Source organism: Saccopteryx bilineata, chromosome 2 (genome assembly GCF_036850765.1).
Source record: "Saccopteryx bilineata isolate mSacBil1 chromosome 2, mSacBil1_pri_phased_curated, whole genome shotgun sequence".
NCBI classification, from domain to species: domain Eukaryota; kingdom Metazoa; phylum Chordata; class Mammalia; order Chiroptera; family Emballonuridae; genus Saccopteryx; species Saccopteryx bilineata.
This window is the reverse complement of record NC_089491.1, coordinates 319,929,513-319,952,225: the sequence shown is the minus strand read 5'-3', so window position 1 is coordinate 319,952,225 and position 22,713 is coordinate 319,929,513. Positions and strand designations below refer to the sequence as shown.

General features: G+C 35.3%; 1 protein-coding gene across 2 annotated transcripts in view; it reads right to left on the bottom strand.

The window, feature by feature from the left end:
• Nucleotides 1-22,713, bottom strand: part of FOXP2 (forkhead box P2) — a 673,365-nt gene that overhangs the window by 401,754 nt on the left and 248,898 nt on the right. The window lies entirely within an intron of this gene.

The following is a 22,713-nucleotide window of genomic DNA, read 5'->3' as shown; positions in this document are numbered from 1 at the left end:
GTGGTGGTACAGTGGATAAAAGTGTTAACCTGGAATGTTGAGGTCACCGGTTCGAAATCCTTGGCTTGCCTGGAAAAGGCACATATGGACTTGATGCTTCCTACCCCCTTCTCTTTCTCTCTCTCTCTGCCCTCTCTAAAATGAATAAATATATTAATAAAAATTAAAGAAAAACTATCAACAAATTTGGAATAGAGGGAACATATATCAATATAATAAAGGCCACATATGAAAAACCTACAGCAAGCATATTCAATGAGAAAAATTTTAAAACATTTTCTTTATGACCAGGAACAAGATAGGAATGTCCACATTCATCATGCTTATTTTACATAGTACTGGAAGTCCTACCCACAGCAGTTAGACAAGAATAAGAAATAAAAATGTCCAGATTTGAGATGAAGATGGAAAACTGGCATTACTTATAGATGACATGATACTGTACATAGAGAATCCTAAAGATTCTACCAAACAAAACACAAACAACCCCCCCCCAAAAAAAACCCTACTGGAACTGATAAATAAATTTGGTACAAAGTAAATATCCAGAAGTCAGTTATATATACTAATAATGAACTACTAGAAAAAGAAACTAAGAAAACAATTCCATTCACAATTTAATAAAAAATATACCTAGAAATAAATGTAATCAAGTGGGTAAAAGATCTGTGCTTAAAAAATTATAAAACACTGAAAGAAGAAATTACAAATAGTAGAAGCATATACCATACTCATGGATAAAAAGAATTAACATTCTTAAAATGCCCATGCTACTCAAAGTAATCCATACATACAATGCAATTCCTATCAAAATATTTAGGGTATATTTTGCAAAACTAGAACAAATAATCCAAAAATTTATAATAAACCACAAATGACTCTGAATAGCCACAACTTTTAGAAAGATGGATAAAGTTGAAGGAATTATACTACCTAATGTCAAATCATACTACAAGGTGATGGTACTCAAAACAACATGGTACTGGCATAAGAAATCTAGAACAATGAAACAGAATATGGATTCCATAAATAAGCCCATTCCTTTATGGTCAATTAATATTTGTCAAAAAGGTAAAAACATACAATGGGGTAAAAACAGTCTATTTAATAAGTGGTGTTGGAAAACTGAGCAGATAATGTGCAAAAAAATGAAGCAAGATCATCTCCTTACACCACACTCAAGAATAAACTCAAAATGGATTGAAGACTTAAATATTGAACTCAAAACCATAAAAATTCTAGAAAACAACATAGGTTGTAAAATCTCAGACATCTCTCTAAGTAACTTTTTAATATATATATGAAATCTACTCTGGCAAGATAAATAAATAAACAAGTGGGACCATATCACACTAAAATGTTTTTTCACAGCAAAGGAAACCATCAACAAATTGAAAAGACAATCTACTGAATGGGAGAACACATTCACCAATGATACATCTAATAAGAGATTTATCTCTAAAATTTATAAAGAGCTCATAAAACCAACAATTAAAAAATAGACAAAGGATCTGAATAGATATTTTTCCAAAGAGTACATACAGATGGTCATTAGATATATGAAGAGATGCTCAATGTCACTAATCATTAGAGAAATTAAAATTAAAACCACAATGAAATATCACACCTCTCTCAATAGCTATTATCAGGAAACAGCAAGTGTTGGTGAGGATGTGGAGAAAAGTTAACCCTTGTGCATTTTTGGTGGGAATGCAGATAGTTGCAGCCACTATGGAAACCAGTATGGAGGTTCCTCAAAAAAGTAAAAATAAAATTGCTTTATGCCCCAGCATTTCTCTTTCTTGGTATATATACTAAAGAAACCCAAAACACTAGTTTGAAAGAATGAATGAACTGCTATGTTCATTGTAGCCTGTAGCCAAACTGTAGAAAGAACAATCCAGATTGCCCATCAATAAATGCGTTGATAAAAAGCTGGGATACATATATACAATAGAATATTACCTGGCCATAAAAGGATCAAAATCTCACCATTTGTGATCACATAGATGAACCTAGAAGGTATTATCCTAAGTCAAGTAAGAGAAAAACAAATGCCATATGGTATTAGTTATATGTGGAAACTAAAGAACAAACTCAGATACAGGGAATAGACTGATGGTTGCCAGAGGGGAAGGGGTTGGAAGGATTGTGTGAAAGAGGTGAAGGGATTGAGAAGTACAGATTGGTAGTTACAAAATAGTCAAGGGGGTGTAAAGTATGGCGTACATACAGAGAATAGACTGTATCTCATAGTTTCAAAGGGTATACGTACAGACTGGTAGTTTCAAAATAGTCATGGGGGTATAAAAAACAGCATGTGGAATACAGTCAATAATACTATAATATCTATGTATGGTGTCAGGTGGGTACTGGAAATATCAGGGAGAACACTTTGTAAAAGTATATAATTATCCACCACTATGCTGTATATCTAAAACTAATACAAAAGAATATTGAGCATAAACTGTACTTGAGCATTATGCTAAGTGAAATAACAAGTACTACATGATCTCACTTATATATGTGTAATGAACAGAATTCACTAACAAGCAAAATAGAGACAGACTCATTGATAGAGAGCAGGCTGAAAACTTTCAGAGTGAGATGACTGGGGCAGTGGGGTGAAGAAATTGAGAAAAAAAACACCCAGAAAAAACTTTGGACATGAACAACAGCATGTGAATTGTCAGGGGAGAGGCAAATACAAGGAGGATAAATGGTGATGGAGGAAGATTTGACTTGGAGTGGTGAACACACAATACAGTGTGCAGATGATGTGTTGTAGAATTGTACACCTGAAACCTTTATAATTATGTTAACCAGTATCATTCTAATAAATTCATTAAAAATGAAAAAATCAATTAAAAATCACAATAATAAAGAATAAAATGCCAAAAAAATCTACTTTATACTCCCATTAAAAATAATTATATATATAAAGATATACCTCCATACATCTAATTTTGACCCTATTTTCCCAGAGGTAACTACCTTAAAAAACTGAGTAATATTTTCTCCCTTCTTCCTAAATTTAAACAGCTGGCAGTTGCACATTTATGCTTGCAATATATATTCAGAATAACACAGAAATACACACATATATGATTTTGTTTTTTAAAATATGTTCTTGCTTTTGTTTCTATACAGTGTAATATGTAATAGAAACATTACAATTTTAAGAAAAGACTATTAATTATTATTTACTATTCATGAGCATTTAGATTGTTTCTGCTTTTGTATTACTATAAACAATGTTTATAAGGTTTGCCTATATAACTATATTAGTTTATTTCATTTTGGAGAGGATGGCATAAAAATATGAACAAAATTGTCAATTTTTTAAGTAAAAAGCTATCTTTATTCATAATAAATTACTAATATGGTGGCTGTCCTCAAAACTAATTTGTGTACCTAGTAATTTGAACTTTTACAGGTTACTTTGTTATAATTCACAGAGTTACAAAATATTTCTTTCTAGCATTTTGCCAATACTTTGTGCAAATATTCAAATAGACATATGTGCACTCATATAACATTTCTCCTTTAGTTTAAACTTACATCTTTGCCATATTTGACATATGCCTCACATGTCAGAATGAAACTTTTTTTCTTTTTTTTTTTTTTTTTAATTTTTTTTGCATTTTTCTGAAGCTAGAAACAGGGAGAGACAGTCAGACAGACTCCCACATGCGCCCGACTGGGATCCACCCGGCACGCCCACCATGGGGCGACGCTCTGCCCACCAGGGGGCGATGCTCTGCCCATCCTGGGTGTCGCCATGTTGCGACCAGAGCCACTCTAGCGCCTGGGGCAGAGGCCACAGAGCCATCCCCAGCGCCTGGGTCATCTTTGCTCCAATGGAGCCTTGGCTGCGGGAGGGGAAGAGAGAGACAGAGAGGAAGGCGCGGTGGAGGGGTAGAGAAGCAAATGGGTGCTTCTCCTGTGTGCCCTGGCCGGGAATCGAACCCGGGTCCTCCGCACACTAGGCCGATGAAACTTTTTTTCATTGCTAGACAATGAAATAGATTCACAGCCATCATAGGTTAAAGTTTAAGTCTAATCATGTTTTAAACTGAGTAACACTACAGTATAAACATGAAGACATTGATATATTATCAGAGAAAAAAAATCAGGTATTGAATCAGAGTAACAAGAACTTTTTGTTGTAATTTATTAAACCAATAAAAATCAGTTAAACTGAAACGAATATTTTCCATACATATCTATAACAACCTAAAAGAAAAACTGAGGCAATCAAAAATTTAAAACAAATAATGAAAGGTAGTGCATATGTCACTATTATATATTCATATAAAGTGAAAGGGGTTGGCCCCTGCTCATGAAATATGCTTTCTCAGGTAACTGACTTTTATTACCTAACTAAATGCTTTCCTTTATCCATCACCACAGGTAATAGAGTGCTACATGCTATCAACTTTTCCAAATAACTAAAGACAAACACCATTCAGTCAGTATACAATCCAGTTTTTCACATAAGCAAAAATAGTTTCTGCTTGTAGAGGTTTTTAAATTAAACAGAAGTTCATAACTTCAAAACAGTTTGTTGATGTGTAGTTCCCTGTTCTCTCATGGTGTACACACATGCGTGGAAAACTCAATCTCTTCCTACAACTTCATGGGTGATTCCATGCGCCTTGCTGTGCAGGACCACTCATCATTAATGAGCCTGGATCCAGAGTAGATCATGATTGGTTGTGTATTACTTCAAGGGGTCCTTAATTCATATCTTATACCCCATTACCTTTCTAGTGAAAGAGGTGCCCTCCGAGTTTTTTGTTTGCTTGCTTGCTTCTGAGTTCGTAGTTTTGTTTTAATTAGTTCAAGAACCTTAAATTTTCACATCCCAAGTATAAAAATTATAGTCATTTCATTTCCAAAAATAAAAACAGAATATAACAGGAGACAATGAAATAAAAAGTAAATCAACCTGTTATAATATGTAGTTATTAAACCTACATAACATCAGAAAATACTTACTACTGATTTTTATGTAAAATAACTCCAAAAATCAAAACAAATGATCACTAAGCTTAACAAATTAAATCACAGTTTAATGCACTCTGATAATTTTAGTGATACTTCATTTGTTTATCCATTCATTCATGTAGTGAATGAAACTGCTAACCATATTATCTCTCACTTTTTTAAAATGTGTTAAGGATATGTGGCCTAACCTAGGGGTCTCAAACTCGCGGCCCGCGGGCCGCATGCGGCCCGCTGAACAATTTTGTGCGGCCCACAGACTAATCCACGAAGTTCAAAATATTTTGGATAAAATTAAGTAAGCCTAGGGGCCTACTTGTATTTTTCATTTCTCTAGCATCCTAGCTAGATATTAGCTTAGTTAACAGCAGTTGTGATGCGAACTACAGTTTCTGGTCGTTTTGTAACACTGAGTAAACTGCATGTATGATTGTGCTTGTTGCACTGACTTTTTTTTGTTTTCAACTGCAGTGAGAAAAGTGTTGCGTAACAGCTGCCTTTTATAGACCAAGTGCGGCCCGCCAAACGGCTGTGATCTTGCTCTGCGGCCCACATGCTGAGTTGAGTTTGAGACCCCTGGGCCCTAACCTGTTCAGTTGGAAGCCAAATTGCTTGAAAGTTAACGTTACTGGAATATGTTCTCATTTTATCTGTGGCTGTGGATAGGTTAGAAACAACTGCTTTGATTATTTGGTGAATAAAATGGTTCTTGTGGCAAGCTTAGAGAAAAGAGAAAAATGTCTGGTCTATCTAGAAAATACCACAGTGTGCCAGTATTCATTCTAGAAAATACCACAGTGTGCTTTATTATTTACCTAAAGACATTGAGGAACAAATGTTTGAATTCACAGACACCTTGCAAAGAGAGCATCGTGCCTTCTCTCTCAAACAAGGATCGGCCCTCACATTGGGAGCCACAGATCATATCTTAGAAATACATTCTAAGCCCTTAAACTCTTAATATTTTCCTTTCTGATGAACTGTGCAATGTTTTTGCAAAATATTTTTACTTTTCCATTATTCTGTCTAAACCCAATCCCCTAATGAGGTGAAGTCAGGAACCAACTATTCAGGAAAGGGTCTGCTTAGGCACCTTAGTTTACAGAAACCTTAAATTTATGTTCTCTCTAAATAATCTGTCTAAGCCACATACAATTTCTGAACCTGATGTACTTTTTGCTATCTAATCTTTATTAAAATTTTAGATAAAAAGAAATAATATTTATGGAAGACTGTGTACATCCATACTCAAGACATGTAGTCTAAATTTTGAATTTCAATCTAACCATGTTATGAATGTACTAATTCTAACTACAAATGTAATGCTTTAGTACCTCTTAAAATTGTTTTTATTGAACTTCACATTGTAATTACATAAAAGGCATACACTGACAGATACCATAAGAAATGGCTTTACTGTTTCTATTGTGGGTTACTGCTCATCCACAACATGACACAGTACTCCTTCATGAAGACTAGGGGATAATCATGCAGGTTTAAGAATCTGGAAAAAACTGTGATTTCTTCTAGAAACTGTAATTTTATTATTTTATTTCTTTTTTTGTATTTTTCCAAAGCTGAAAATGGGGAGGCAGTCACACAGACTCTCGCATGCGCCCGACCAGGATCTACCCGGCATGTCCACCAGGGGGCAATGCTCTGCCCATCTGGGGTGCCGCTCTGCTGCAACCAGAGCCATTCTAGCACCTGAAGCAGAGGCCACGGAGCCATCCTCAGCACTCTGGCCAACTTTGCTCCAATGGAGCCTTGGCTGCGGGAGGGGAAGAGAGAGACAGGGAGGAAGAAGAGGGGGAGGGGTGGAGAAACAGATGGGCACCTCTCCTGTGTGCCCTGGCTGGGAATTGAACCCAGGACTCCTGCACACCAGGCCAACGCTCTACCACTGAGCCAGCCAGCCATGGCCTATTATTTGATTTTTATAAACAGCATTCATCTTATCATATAAGTATGCTTCTTCATTTAATTTAACTACTAAATATAACAAAGGTGGATGTGCCCAATTCTAGCAACTAAACAGGCCTATACAAAAAATATTTCTATGAGCTAACCCTATTGTAATTTTATTATTTTCTCCAAATATTTCCCTTTACTTAATTACATCCATTGTTTATTAGCATGATTTTAAATTCATGAAAATCTTTCTGAAATGATGAAATATACAAAATCCTATAACTCTTTAACTTGAGTTTAAATTATGTTCTACTAAACTCTTTAAATTAGGAGAAATATAATGTTTATACATATGTACTTTGAGAAAATTGATTTTAAAAACTTCAAGTATTTTTATTACCTATCTTGATTATTGGTATTTTAATTCTGTATTTCCTGTTATGGTTTGAAACATACTGTGTGACCAAATACAAAAATGTTATTTTGCATATGTATTGTACTTTCTTGAGAGCGAAGATATTGAATCTAGTTTGAAAGAAAAGAATCCAGAGACTACAATGAGATAAAAATTGGAGCTTTGTAGAATTTTATATACTAATCATCTTATAAACTTATATTCTGGAGAGATTAGGTTATGGTACTAAAAACAAGAACATTCAGAGGTGCCTCATTTCTTTCTTGTCAAGTGTTTTCATGTGACTTAAATATAAGAAAAACCTTAGACTAAGAACATTTATTACTTGTTTTTATAATCATCAATATTAACACTCTCTCTCTCTCTCTCTATATATATATATATATTTATTTATTTATTTATTTTATTTTTATGAAATACAGACAGACAGAAAGGAAGAGAGGGAGATGAGAAGTATCAACTCATAGTTGCAGCACTTTACTTGTTCACTGATCACTTCTAATATGTGCCTTGACTAATGGTGGTGGGTAGCTTCAGCCAGCCATGCCAATGACCCCTTGCTTAAGTCAGCAACCTTGGGCTTCAAGTCAGTGAACATTGGGCTCAAGCCAGCAACCATGGGGTCATTTCTATGACCCTAAGCTCAAGCTGGCACAACCCCATGCTCAAGCTGGTGACCTTGGAGTTTTGAACCTGGGTCCTCAGTGTCTCAAGCCGACGCTCTATTCATTGTGTCACCACCTGGCCAGGCAATATTCAATATTTTAAAGTATTAAATTTGTCTGTACATAATGTTGATTTCCCAGAGGTTTCCTGTAAAACCATAAATCCCTTCTTGCCATAAATTTTATAAAATGACTACATGCAAAATAAATAGAAAAGAGCAGACATTAAGAAAATGGTTAAGAAATATTAAAATTATCTTAAATACATTGAGTACCTAATATAATTTCTGTATGAGATTTATGTAGTTACTAAACCTTATTCATAAACAATGGTGGGCATGAAGAATTTTTTCCTGTGTTCTAATTATACGGATGAGGCAATATCTTACAAACAGGCAGATCTCATATGCAACTAGGAACAAAGGAAGGAATGGAAAACTTTATTGTAAGATAATGAGTAAAAGACTCATCAACATCAGCAAACTACTAGTAAAAATGTATGCAAATACAAATTTCCCTGAAAAACTAAAAGTAAAAAGCTTGAAATGTGCAGAGAACAATTGTAAAAAAAACAGGATAATAGGTTATTTTAAGGGAACTGAGTATAGTATCTGAAAATACAAGGAGACTGGGATATGGTTAAACTGAACAGAAGAAACACCTTTCAAAGAAATATTAAGAAGAAATGAAAGCCAGGAGATGTAGTGGGATAATTAGATTTATGATGCTGAATTTAAAAAAAGGGAAAGTTCTACTGAAAACAAATCTCAAAAACATATTCTATGTGTAAAGATTGTAATGAGCCCAAACTCACAATCTCTTGCTTTGAAAATCAAATATATGGTAATACAGAAAACCAACCAGAATATTGATAGGCATAAGAATTGACAGGATTTTTACAAATAAAAAGTATATAGCTCTGCATCTTGAAGAATATCTCCAGCTCTAACATATAACTTCTGGTTTGACCCTAGAAAGGGGCAGAACTTCTTAGATTGTTTCCTAGTTTTAATACCTGTAAAGTCACTTGACTAAAATGCTAAGAAAAGATAAATTCTAAAAGTAAAAGCAGTGTGAGAACTTTCAAGTTTCACCTGTTCCTTGGAGGAAAATTATAAGTTCTATAATGTCATTTCATATTGTTTAACTAAAACTGACTTAAGAATTACTAAACTCAAATGCTTTTTGAAGGCTAATTGATAGGAAAATAATTATTTCTTCTAAAAAACTAGTGAGTAAATTGAAAAATTGAAAGGCTGTTATTTTTTCAGTGTTACACCTTTGGCAGGGTACAAATCATTGTAGCTCTTGCTTAGAGTAATTACCTTTTTTTAGGAGAAGACCCTTCTACAACCCATGCTTTCAGGGAATACATGCATCCTACATAAATCTATTATGCATCCTCTCTCTCTCTTTTATACTTAAATAATAGATATGAAATTAATTTCTTCTGTTTTTATAAAAAAATAATGTTTTCTGTGTAAAACCAAGAAAAAGAAGATTTCATAATGTTTAATAGCATCACAAAAGTAGTGTGCTGCTGTGCCACTTTTAGTCTGAAGCAGGTAAACTCAAATTATAGTTTAACCGCCAGTAACAAGAACCATTCCATTTTGAAAATATTTACTGTAAATTAAAATGGATAATGGACACTAAGGGCATGAAGAGAGGCTCTCTGTGTCTATACTCACAGACAGTGAAACATGCCAAATATCAGGACTGGAGGAAGGAGGAGGGTTAGAGGAGGGTAAATGGTGATGGCTAAGGACTTGAGCTGGTAAACACACAATGCAGTGTGCAGATAATGTGCTGTGAAGTTGTGCACCTGAAACTCTATAATTTTGTTGACCAGTGTTACCCCAATAAATTTAATAAAAAATCACATTCACAGACATGCCTTGATATATATAAAAAATACTCTGTGAACTAATATATGAAGAAGTTAATTTTAGCCGAACAAAAAAATGTGACAAACTAAAGATATTAACGTTAGATAAAAATCTGCTAAAGAATTTAACCCTTTAATACATGCAAGTTCACCATGATGTCTATGACAATAAAAGTTAATTTTGATTAAATAAGAAATCAGATATGAGGAGATGCCACACATCCTCACATACTAACATTCATGTATGTCATGCAGCAAAATAATTTTTTATAAACACATAATCAAATCATTACATGAAACATAACAGAACAGCAACTAAATTAATTTACAATAAACTCTACATCTAATTATCTGACAATGACAAATGTGTAAGGCATAGAAACCACATTCCTTAGAATATAGACTCTCTCCTTAGGAAGACCCAGTTTTACATACTGGCTCTACTACTTAGAATCTGTAGATTTCTGACATTTTACTTAACCACTCTGTCTAATATTTCTTATCTGTAAGTTTTAAAATGTTAATCTGTACATTTAACAGGAATATTGTTAAGGCTCAATGAGATTGCCTGTGCTTCATTGATTGCTTTCTCATATGTGCCTTGACCGGGGGACTACAGCAGACGGAGTGACCCCTTGCTCGATCCAGCGACCTTGGGCTCAAGCTGGTGAGCCTTGCTCAAACCATATGAGCCCGCACTCAAGCTGGCAACCTTGGGGTCTCAAAACTGAGTCCTCTACGTCCCAATCTGATGCTCTAACCACTGCGCAACTGCCTGGTCAGGCAAGATTGTCTGTGCTTCAATTTTGTGTGTCTCTATATAGCAGGAGTAAAGTAATGTAAGGTTTTAAAAGTGAGATTTTGTATAGAGTAATTTTCTGAAATTCTTATGGCATTTATTTTTAACTAATAATAAAATCATTAACATATAATAGTAACAGTGCATTAACTTTGGAGACAGAAAAGCCTACAGACTAAGCCTGGTTTCCTCCACTTACCATAATCAAATTACTTAATCTCTCCAAGCCTTAATTTTCTCATATGCAATTTGTGCATGAAATACTTATTTTGAAAAACTTTTGAAAAATTTAAAATTAAATAATATAAGCAGAAAGTACCTGGAACAAATGTTCAATAATTTTAATTTGTTTTGTGTATGTCATTGCAAATCTGCCTGCTTAAAAAAAGCATCTTGTGAATCGAATTTATCTTTCATACATTTGTCTACTACTCACATGCCCTGTGCATACACATTTGCTGAAAAAGGAAGTGGAGAATAATGCCCAGAAATTATGAGCTACTGCTCCTAAAGTTGACTTGCTGCAGAATTCCTGGTGAAGTAGAATGAAAATTATTTCTAATGAGAAAACTTCATTTAAAACATACTAGATATTCATGTTTATACCAAGGCTCCTTGACAACTACCCTCCTTTAAAATATTTTTGTGTGGAGAAGGAAGCCACTTACATCCCCTTTTTGCCATACACAACTTTAGAATAAAGAGTCTTTCCTTGTCTGGAGAAGTTCAAACAGTGGTGGGAAAATTCAAAACAAATTGTTCACCTTAGAATCTTGTAACATCAGAGTAGTGGCAACATGAGAGATACTCCTGATCTCTCCCCTTAAAATTTCAACAAACTGAACAACTATAATGCAACAAAGAAATCCCAACTGGGCTCACAGGTGCACCTGAAAGATCCATGCAACAAATGGACTAAAGGTGGGATGGGGTGAAAAGGGAAACAGAAGATAAAAAGCATTCACAGCAAACTTTGGAGAGGGGAAGAGACAATCCTGAAGTGACTGGTTTTTTTTTCTATGCTGGACTACAGGGAGGAGGAAAGCTCAGGCTTTCCAGATTTTGTTTGAGGGGTATGAAGAAGTAAACTCGAAATGACTGGGTCTCCTTCTACTAGGAGAAGCGGTGAGACAGAAAGGGAGATAAACCAAAGTGACCAGAGCGCGGAATTATGGCCAGTGTTACCACAGTCTGCCTACAGCTCACACTCAGCATAGACAGATAAACTAAAACATGGTCCCCAGGCACCCAGATCCTGCCTCCTTCACCTCATGGTACTGAGAGTGGCAGATACAAGCCCCAAAACTAGCTCTCCAGAGCCACTCTCTCCCCTGAAAAACAGAGATGCTCCGTATCTGGTCCCCAAGTCTGTTATGACATAGGAAGAAGCTCCCAGAAGTCTGAGATAACCATTACTAAAGCCATAAAGCAGGAAAGCTGAAGCTATAAGACTGAAGCTGGAAAACCCTTACAACATTCCACAACCACCAATGGGACTGAGGCCCCACCTGCATCATTACAACAACAGCATCTCAGTGGATAGCCCAGGAACTTTACAGAGCTAAAAGCTGTAATACAGTGACACCTACTGGAAGAAACCTCAAAGAAAACTGAAATTTATTTTCCTTTTTTCTTATTCTTTTTCATTTTTGCATTTCATTTTATTTTTATATTTTTAAATCATTATTTTCTGAGTGTTTTCTTTTTTATTTCATTTGTTTGCTTTCAGTCCTTTGCCAGTGGTTTTTCTTCTTGACATAATTTTTTGAATTTTTATAGTTTTTATTGCATATTTTTTTAATTTTTCAATTATTTTAGTTTTTTTTGGTTAGGGTTCTTAACAATACCACTCTCAAATGCAATCAAGAAAGAAGAAATTAAATACCATGACTATGCCAGAAAGAAATATAGTTCAGAAAGAAAATTTAAAATCTTCAGGAAAAAAAATCTCAATCACATGGAAGTCTTAGAGTTAAATGTTAAAGAATTCAAATTAAAGTTCTGAAAATATCAATGATATGTGAAAAGACACCAAGAGGCAACTTAATGAACTCAGAAGCAAATTAATAAAGAAAGCAAATGCCTCACAAAGGAGAAAAACTTTAAAAACAGAGCTGAAGGTACTGCCTTACAAGTTGTTTCATTTGTACTTCAGTGCTGTTTTTCTTTTTTTGTTTGTTTATTTGTTTCTAAGGCAAAAAAAGAGGAATCATTTAAAGCTCAAGTGGTGAGAAATTTACATCTAGAAAAAAGTTCAATAAAGAAAAAACTAGTTTGAAGGAGCTCAACCCTGCCCACGATGCCAAGGCTTGCAGATCCAGTGCAGCATGCAGCACCACCCACAGGGGTGGGGCAAAGGCCAAGGCCAGCCAGGCCTGTAGACCAAGCATGTGAAAACAGCCCCTAATGGAGGAGACAATGAAACCACAGTGACAGTCACAGCAGGCCAGTGCTGGCAATGCCCATACTCATACGCCCGAGGCAGCAACAGCAGAGGGGATGGGGTGGACCTGCAGACAGACCACACATAGGGAACACAGAGGCCACACACATGGACTCCAGGGGCCACACCCTTCTTATACATGGACAAAATGAGAAGGCAGAGAAATGCAATCCAAATAAATCAAGAGAAATCTCCAGAAAAGGACTTGAACGAGTCAGATATAACCAAGTTACAGGATGCAGAGTTTAAAATAATGATTGTTAAGATGCTCAAAGATCTTAGAACAACAATAGATGGTCATAACGAACAACTATATAAAGAGATAGCAAGTATCAAAAAGGACATTGAAATAATAAAAAAGAATTAGTCAGAAATGACAAACACAGTATCATTAATGAAGACCATAATGGAAGGAATTAAAGGCAGGATGGATGGAGCTGAGGATCAAATCAGTGAGTTAGAGGACAAGATAAATAAAGGCACAGAAGCAGAGCAGCAAAAAGAAAAGAGACTCAAAGAGTCTTAGGAAACTCTAAGAGAGCTCTGTGACAACATGAAGAGAAATAATATCCGCATCATAGGGGTCCCTGAAGAAGAAGAGAAAGAACAAGAGACTGAATTGAACATAGAGACTTTTGTTCAATTAAATCATAGCTGAAAACTTCCATAAATTGATGCAGGAAAAAGTCACACAAGTTCAAGAAACACAGAGGATTCCATTAAAGAGAAACCCAAAGAAATCTACACCAAGACACATCATAATTAAAATACCAAAGCTAAGTGATAAAGAGAAAATATTAAAAGCTGCTAGAGAAAATAAGGCTATCATCTATAAAGGAGACCCTATAAGGATGACATTTGACTTCTTAACAGAAATACTTGAAGCCAGAAGGGAATGGCAAGAATTATTCAAAGTAATGCAAAACAAGAGCCTACAACCAAGACTACTTTATCCTGCAAGGCTATCATTTAAAATTGAAGGAGAAATAAAAAGCTTTCCAGACCAAAAACACCCTCAAGGAATTCATTACGACCAAACCAATGCTGCAAGAAATGTTAAGGGGACTGTTGTAAACAAATAAAAGGGGGAGAAGAATATAGCAAAAAAAGAGGAATATAGCTTTAAAGAATAAAGTGGCAATAAAAAACTACATATCAATAATAATCTTAAAAAAAAAATAATCTTAAATGTAAATGGATTAAATGATCCAATCAAAAGATATACGGTAGCTGCGTGGATAAGAAAGCAGGACCCATATAATATATGCTGTCTACAGAGACAGACCTCAAAACAAAAGATGCACATAGACTGAAAGTAAAAGGATGAAGAAAAGTATTTCATGCAAATGAAAATGAAAAAAAAGCTGGAGTAGCAATACTTATATCAGACAAAATGACCTTTAAAACAAAGGCTATAGTAAGAGATAAAGAAGGTCACTACATAATGATAAAGGGAGCAATCCAACAGGAAGACACAACTATTATAAATATCTATGCACCTAATATATGAGCACTTATATATATAAAGCAGACTTTGATGGATATAAAGGGCAGGATCAATAGCAATACTATAATAGTAGGGGATTTCATTACCCCACTAACATCACTAGATAGATCTTCAAGAAAGAAAATTAACAAAAAAACAGCAGATTTAAAGGACACACTAGATCAATTGGAGATAATAGATATCTTCAGAACCTTTCACCCTAAAGCAGCAGAATATACATTCTTTTCAAGTGCTCATGGTACATTCTCTAGGATAGACCACATGTTAGGGCACAAAAGTGCTCTCAACAAATTTAAGAAGACTGAAATCATATCAAGCACTTTCTCTGATCACAACGGCATGAAACTAGAAATGAATCACAACAGAAAAGCTCAAAAATTCTCAAACATATGGAAACTAAATAGCAGGGTGTTAAATAGCGAATGAATTAAGAATTAGATCAAAGAAGAAATAAAAAAAATTCCTAGAAACAATGACAATGAGCATACAACAACTCAAAATTTACGGGAAACAGCGAAGCAGTGCTGAGAGGAAAGTTCATAGCACTACAGGCACACTTTCAGAAGCTAGAAAAAGCTCAATAAACAACTTAACCCTGCATCTAAAAGAACTAAAAAAAGATCAGCAAGTAAAGCCCAGAGGTAGTAGAAGGAAGGAAATAATAAAGATCAGAGCAAAATAAATGACATAGAGGCTAAAGAAACAATATAGAGGATCAATGAAACCAGGAGCTGGTTCTTTGAAAAGGTAAACAAGATCAATGAACCTTTAACCAGACTCACCAAGAAAAAAAGAGAGAGGACTCAAATAAATAAAATTAGAAATGAGAGTGGAGAAATAACAACTGACATAACGGAAATACAAAGAATTGTAAGAAAATACTAAGAAGAACTGTATGCCAAAAAATTAGATAACCTAGATGAAATGGACAAATTCCTTGAAACATATAATCTTAAAAATCAATCTAGAAGAATCAGAAAACCTAAAAAGACTGATTACAACAAATGAGATTGAAACAGTTATCAAAAACCTCCCAACAAACAAAAGCCCAGGGCCAGATGGCTTTACAAGTGAATTCTACCAAATATTCAAAGAAGAACTAACTCCTATCCTCCTCAAGCTATTTCAAAAAATTTAAGAGGAAGGAAGACCTCAAAGCTCCTTTTATGAGGCGAGCATAATTCTGATTCCAAAACCAGGCAAAGACAACACAAAGAAAGAAAATTATAGGCCAATATCCCCGATGAACTTAGTTGCTAAAATCCTCAACAACATATTAGCAAACCAGATCCAGCAATATATGAAAAAGATCATACACCATGATCAAGTGGGATTTATTCAGGGAAGGTAAGGCTGGTACAACATTTGCAAATCAATCAAAGTGATTCGTCGCATAAACAAAAAGAAGGAGAAAAACCACATGATAATTTCAATAGGTGCAGAAAAAGCATTTGATAAAATCCAGCACCTGTTCATGATCAAAACTCTCAGCAAAATGGCAATACAAGGAACATACTTCAACGTGATAAAGGCCATCTATGACATACTCACAGCCAACATCATACTCAATGGGCAAAAATTAAAAGCAATCCCCTTAAGATCAGGAACAAGGCAGGGGTGCCCCCTTTCACCATTCTTATTCAACATAGTTCTGGAAGTCCTAGCCACAGCAATCAGAAAAGAAGAAGAAATAAAAGGCATCCAAATTGAAAAGAAGAAGTAAAACTATCATTCTTTGCAGATGATATGATATTGTATATAGAAAACCCTAAAGTTTCAGTCAAAATACTGGACCTGATAAATGAATTCAGCAAGGTGGCAGGATATAAAATTAATATTCAGAAATTAGAGGCATTTTTATATACCAACAATGAACTGTCAAAAAGAGAAATTAAGGAAACAATCCCCTTCACTACTGTAACAAAAAAAATAAATTACCTAGCAGTAAATTTAACCAAGGAGATTAAAGACTTATACTTGGAAAATTATAAAACATTGATAAAAGAAATCAAGAAAGGCCCTGGCCAGTTGGCTCAGTGGTAGAGCATCGGCCTGGCGTGCAGAAGTCCGGGGTTCAATTCCTGGCCAGGGCACACAGGAGAGATGCCCATCTGCTTCTCCACCCCTCCCCCTCTCCTTCCTCTCTGTCTCTCTTTTCCCCTCCCAGAGCCGAGGCTCCACTGGAGCAAAGATGGCCCAGGCACTGGGGATGGCTCCTCGGCCTCTGTCCCAGGAGCTAGAGTGGCTCTGGTCGCAGCAAAGCAATGTCCCGGAGGGGCAGAGCATCGCCCCCTGGTGGGCAGAGCGTCGCCCCCTGGTGGGTGTGCCAGGTGGATCCCGATGGGGCACATGCGGGAGTCTGTCTGACTGTCTCTCCCTGTTTCCGGCTTCAGAAAAATACAGAAAAAAATTAAAAAATAAAAAATAAATTAATTAAAAAAAAAGAAATCAAGAAAGATTCAAATAAGTGAAAGCATATACCATGCTCATGGTTAGGAAGAATAAACATCATCAAAATGTCTATACTACCCAAAGCAATCTATAAATTCAATATAATTCTTATTAAAATACCAATGACATACTCAAAGATATAAAACACATATTCCAAAAATTTATGTGGAAACAAAAATAAACATGAATAGCCTCAGCAATCTTGAAAAAAAATAATAAAGTGGAAGGTTTCACACTTCCTGATATCATTATACTACAAGGCTATTTTACTGAAAACAGCTTGGTACTGGCATAAGAACAGGCATATAGATCAATGGAACAGAATAGAGAACCCAGAAATAAACTCACACCTTTATGGACAACTGATATTTGACAAAGGAGGTAAGAGCATACAATGGAGTAAAGACAGTCTCTTCAACAAATTATGTTGGGAAAATTGGACAGCTACTTGCAAAAAATGAAACAAATACCACCAACTTATTCCATTCACAAAAATAAACTCAAAATGAATAAAAGACTTAAATGTAAGCCATGAAAACATAAGCATCTTAGAAAACAACATAGGCAGTAAGCTCTCCGACATCTCTCACAGCAATATATTTGCTGATTTATCTCCACGGGCAAATGAAATAAAAGACAGGATAAACAAATGGAACTATCTCAAACTAAAAAGCTTTTGCACAGCTAAAGACAATAAGAACAGAATAAAGAGAGAAACAACACAATGGGAGAAATATTCAAACAATACGTCTGATAAGGGGTTAATGACCAAAATTTATAAACAACTTGTAACACTCAACATCTGGAAGACAAAAAATCCAATCAAAAATTAGGCAAAAGAAATGAATAGACACTTCTTCAAACAGGACATACAGATGGCCAATAGACAGATGAAAAAATGTTCAACATCACTAATCATTAGAGAAATGCAAATTAAAACCACAATGAGATACCACCTCACACCAGTCAGAATGGCGCTCATTAACAAAACAACACACGTTAGGTGCTGACGAGGATGTGGAGAAAAGGGAACCCTCCTGCACTGCTTGTGGGAATGCAGACTGGTGCAGCCACTGTGGAAAACAGTATTGAGATTTCTCAAAAAATTAACAATGGATCTGCCTTTTGACCCAGCCTTCCCACTTTTAGGAAGATATCCCAAGAACACCATATCACTGACTGAAAAAAAGAAATGCACCCCCATGTTTATGGCAGCATTGTTCACAATAGCAAAGATCTGGAAATAGCCCAAGTGTCCGTCAGATGACGAGTGGATAGAAAAGCAGTGATACATATATACAATGGAATACTATGGGGCCATGAAAAAAGAAGGAAATATTACCTTTTGTGACAACATGGATGGACCTGGAAACTATTATGTTAAGAGAAATAAGCCAGGCAGAGAAAGAAAACTATCATATGACCTCATTCATTTGAGGAATCCAAGGAATAATGAGAACTGAGGAATGGAATTGAGACAGAGGAGGGATCAAAGGGACCAGGGGAAAAAGAGGACAGAGGGAAAGGGGATGATAGGATGGGATAAACCTGAAAAGAAGAGGAGAGGGCATTCTTGGGAGGGGGTCAGGGAAGATTCGAGGGGAATATGAGGGAGGGGTGATGCACTTGGGGCAATACTTTAATCTATATAAACACAATAAATTAAAATCAATAATAACAAACAATATATATAAGGTCTACCGGAAAGTTCTGTCCATTTTTGGAATAAAATAAAATATAAATTTTTCTTACCATCAATAAACTTTATTAAATAATATAATTGCCCGATTAATGATTTCTTGCCAGCGTGAGGGCAATTTGTATATCCCATTTTTGAAAAACGTTTTACCTTTTGATGCGAAAAATTGTACCAGTGCTTGTTTGATATCTTCTTCATTTTTGAATTTGTTCCCTTCAAAAAATTTTGTATGGGCAAAAACAAGTTATAGTCGGAGAGTGCTAAACCCGAGGAGTACGGTGGATAAGACAGACATGCTTCTGTAGCATTTCTTCCTTGTTGAAATTTGTAAAAATTACAGTGGCGTAAATGAACTTTATTAGTAGCCATGGGTACACTATCGCTTCACACATAAGACTAACGTGAATCAACTTTGTTTTAGTTAATTTGCTACATCAGTATGTATACATTAAGTGATAAAAATAGAGAGGCACACATGTGCCAAATAAACATGTGCTTACGTGTTGAAACTTGTGAGAAAAACGGACAGAACTTTCCAGTAGACCATATATAAATAAAATGCAAAAGCATAAAAAAAGACAATATGTATGCAAAAACCGCCTCTATATATGCCATATATGCTATATACAAACACACATATATCTTTTCCAAATGTGGCTATAGCATAAACAAAAAGAAGAAAAACAGAGATGAAGAACTCAATACATGAACTGAAGACTGAGGTAACAAGTAGTTAATAGAACAAACCTGATGGAGGAAAGAATAAAAGACAGGCAACTAGAGGTGATACAGAGAAAAGTGCAGAGAATTAAAAAAAACTGAGAGAGCTCTACAAGGATTGCCTGACTTCATTAAAAAGATATGAATAATGTGTATGTCAGAAAAAGAGGAGAGGGAGAAGAGAATGGAGAGCCTATTCAAAGAAATAATTGATGAAAATTTCCCAAACCTATGTTAAGTGTTAGAGCCTCAAATCCAAGAAGCCAACAGAATGCTGAGTCACCACAACCCAAACAGACCTACTCCAAGCACACCGTAAAAAAATTGTCAACAATCAGTGACAAAGAAAGAATCCTCAAGGCAGTTAGGAAAAAACATAGGCAATAAAGCATAAAAAGGTAAGTCCATTAGGTTATCATCAGACTTCTCAGCACAAATTCTACAAGCCAAACATTCAAAGTACCAGTCAAAAATTCAAAAGAAAGGAATTACCACCCAAGAATACTATATCCATTAAAGTCATCCCTCAAATATGAAGAAGATATAAAAACTTTTACAGACATAGAGAAACTGAGGGAATTTATCAATAGAAAACCTCTACTGTAGGAAACACTCAAGGGGGTTATTCCATCAGACACAAAGAACAAAACAAACCAAAACAAGAAGTAAAAGCTCCAACACGGTAACAATAAAAACAAGGATAATCTGTTACAACAAAAACATAAAAGGGAAAGGATAAAGTTCTGCAGTAGCAAGTGAGGATGGAGTGCAAAAGCACTCATAAGAAAAAAAGACTCTTGTACATATGAACATTTTTTTCTTAACATAATGGTGACCATCCATCAAAAAGTCAGGACTGAAACATACAGGTTAAAAAAGAAGAAACATAGAAAAGAAGTATGGAATACCACTAAACAAAAACAACTTACAGGAACAAAAAAGAGAAGAATAATGCAAAGCACAGAGCTACTAGTAAACAAAACATAAAATGGCTATAGGAAATCCTCAAGTTCAATAATTACTCTAAATGTAAATGGACTGAACTCTCCAATAAAGAGGCAAAGAGTATCAGATTAGTTGAAAAAGCAAAAACCAACCATATGCTCCCTTCAAGAGACACATCTAAGCTGCAAGGACAAAAGTAGATTTGAAGTAAAAGGTTGGAAAACAATTCTCCAAGCAAATATTATCCAAAGAAAAGCAGGTGTAGCCATACTCATATCTGACAATGCTGCCTTCAAGACAACAATGGTAACAAGAAACAAAGATAGACATTTCATAATGATAAAGGAGACATTGTATCAAGAAGCATAATAATTCTTAATATATATGCACCGAACCTAGGAGCACCAAAATATCTACTAACTGATCTAAAAATAGAAGCAGACAAAAACACAATCATACTTGGAGATTTCAATACACCATTGTCTGGTTTAGATAGAGTATCCAAACAGAAAATCAATAAAGATATATCAACCTTGCCTGACCAGGTGGTGGCACAGTGGATAAAGCATTGAACTGGGATGCAGAGAGTACAGGTTCAAAACCCCAAGGTCGCCAGCTTGAGCACAGGCTCATCTGGTTTGAGCACAGCTCACCACTTGAACCCAAGGTTGCTGGCTTGAGCAAGGGGTCACTCAGTCTGTTGTAGCCCCCTGGTCAAGGCACATATGAGAAAGCTATTGATGAACAACTAAGGTGCCACAACAAACAGTTGATGCTTCTCATCTCTCTCCCTTCTTGTCTGTCTCTCTCTCTGTCTCTGTCACAAAAATAAAGAAAGAAAGAAAGAAAGAAAGAAAGAAAGAAAGAAAGAAAGAAAGGGAGGGGAGGGAGGGAGGGAGGGAGGGAGGGAGGGAGGGAGAGAGGGAGGAAGGAAGGAAGGGAGATAACACTCTGGACCAAATGGACATAATAGACATTTATGGGACATTTCATCTCAAAACATCAGATTATACATTCTTCTAAAGTGTACATGGAATATTTTCAAAGATAGGTCAAATGGTGGGCCACAAAACCAACATCAACAAGTTCAGGAAGACTAAAATTATACCGAACATATTTCCAGATCACAAGGCTTTGAAATTAGAATTCAACTATATAAAGGAAGTAAAGAAACCAACAAATATGGAAATTAAACAACATACTTCTAAAAAATGACAGTGTCAAAAAAGAAATAAAAGTGGAGCTAAAAAGATATATACAAATGAAAATGACAACATGACATATCAAAATTTCTGGGATGCAGTGATAGTAGTAATAAGAGGGAGGTTTGTATCATTACAGGCTTATATCAAGAAACAAGAGAGATCCCAAGTGAAAAGTCTAACATCACACCTTAGGAACTAGAAAAAGAAGAACAAAGGCAACCCAAAGTCAGCAGAAGAAAGGAAATAATAAAAATTAAAGAAGAGCTAAATGAAATAGAGAAAAAATGAACTACAGAAAAAATTAATACAACAAAGAGTTGGTTCCTTGAAAAGATCAATAAAATTGACAAACCACTGGCTAGACTCACTAAGGAAAAAAAGGGGAGAATTCATATAAACAAAATCTGAAATGAAAGAGGAGAAATTACTACAGACATCATAGATATACAAAAGATCATAGTAAAATATGAAAGATTATATGCCTCCACATTCAACAACCTAGAGAAAATGGTTAAATTCCTAGGCCTACAAAATCTTCCTAGACTGAGTCACAAAGAAGTGAAAAACCTAAATAGACCCATAAGCAGGAGGGAAATAGAAACAACTATCAAAAACCTCCCCCAAAACAAAAGTTCAGGACCAGATGGCTACACTAGTGAATTCTACCAAACATTCAAAGAAGATTTGGTACCTATCCTTCTCAAAGTCTTTTAAAAAATAGAAGAAGCAATACTGCCCAACACATTTTATGAGGCTAACATAACTCTCATACCAAAACCTGGCAAGGAAAACACAAAAAAAGAAAACTACAGTCCAATATCTCTAATGAATACAGATGCAAAGTCTTAAACAAAATACTAGCAAATCAAATACAAAAACACATTAAAAAAATAATACATCACGATCAAGTGGGATTCATTTTTGAAGCATAAGGATGGTTCAACATACAGAAATCAATCAACATAATCCACATCAACAAAACAATGAATAAAAGTCATATGATCCTATCAATAGATGCAGAAAAGGCATTCAATAAGATACAACATTTCTTTATGTTT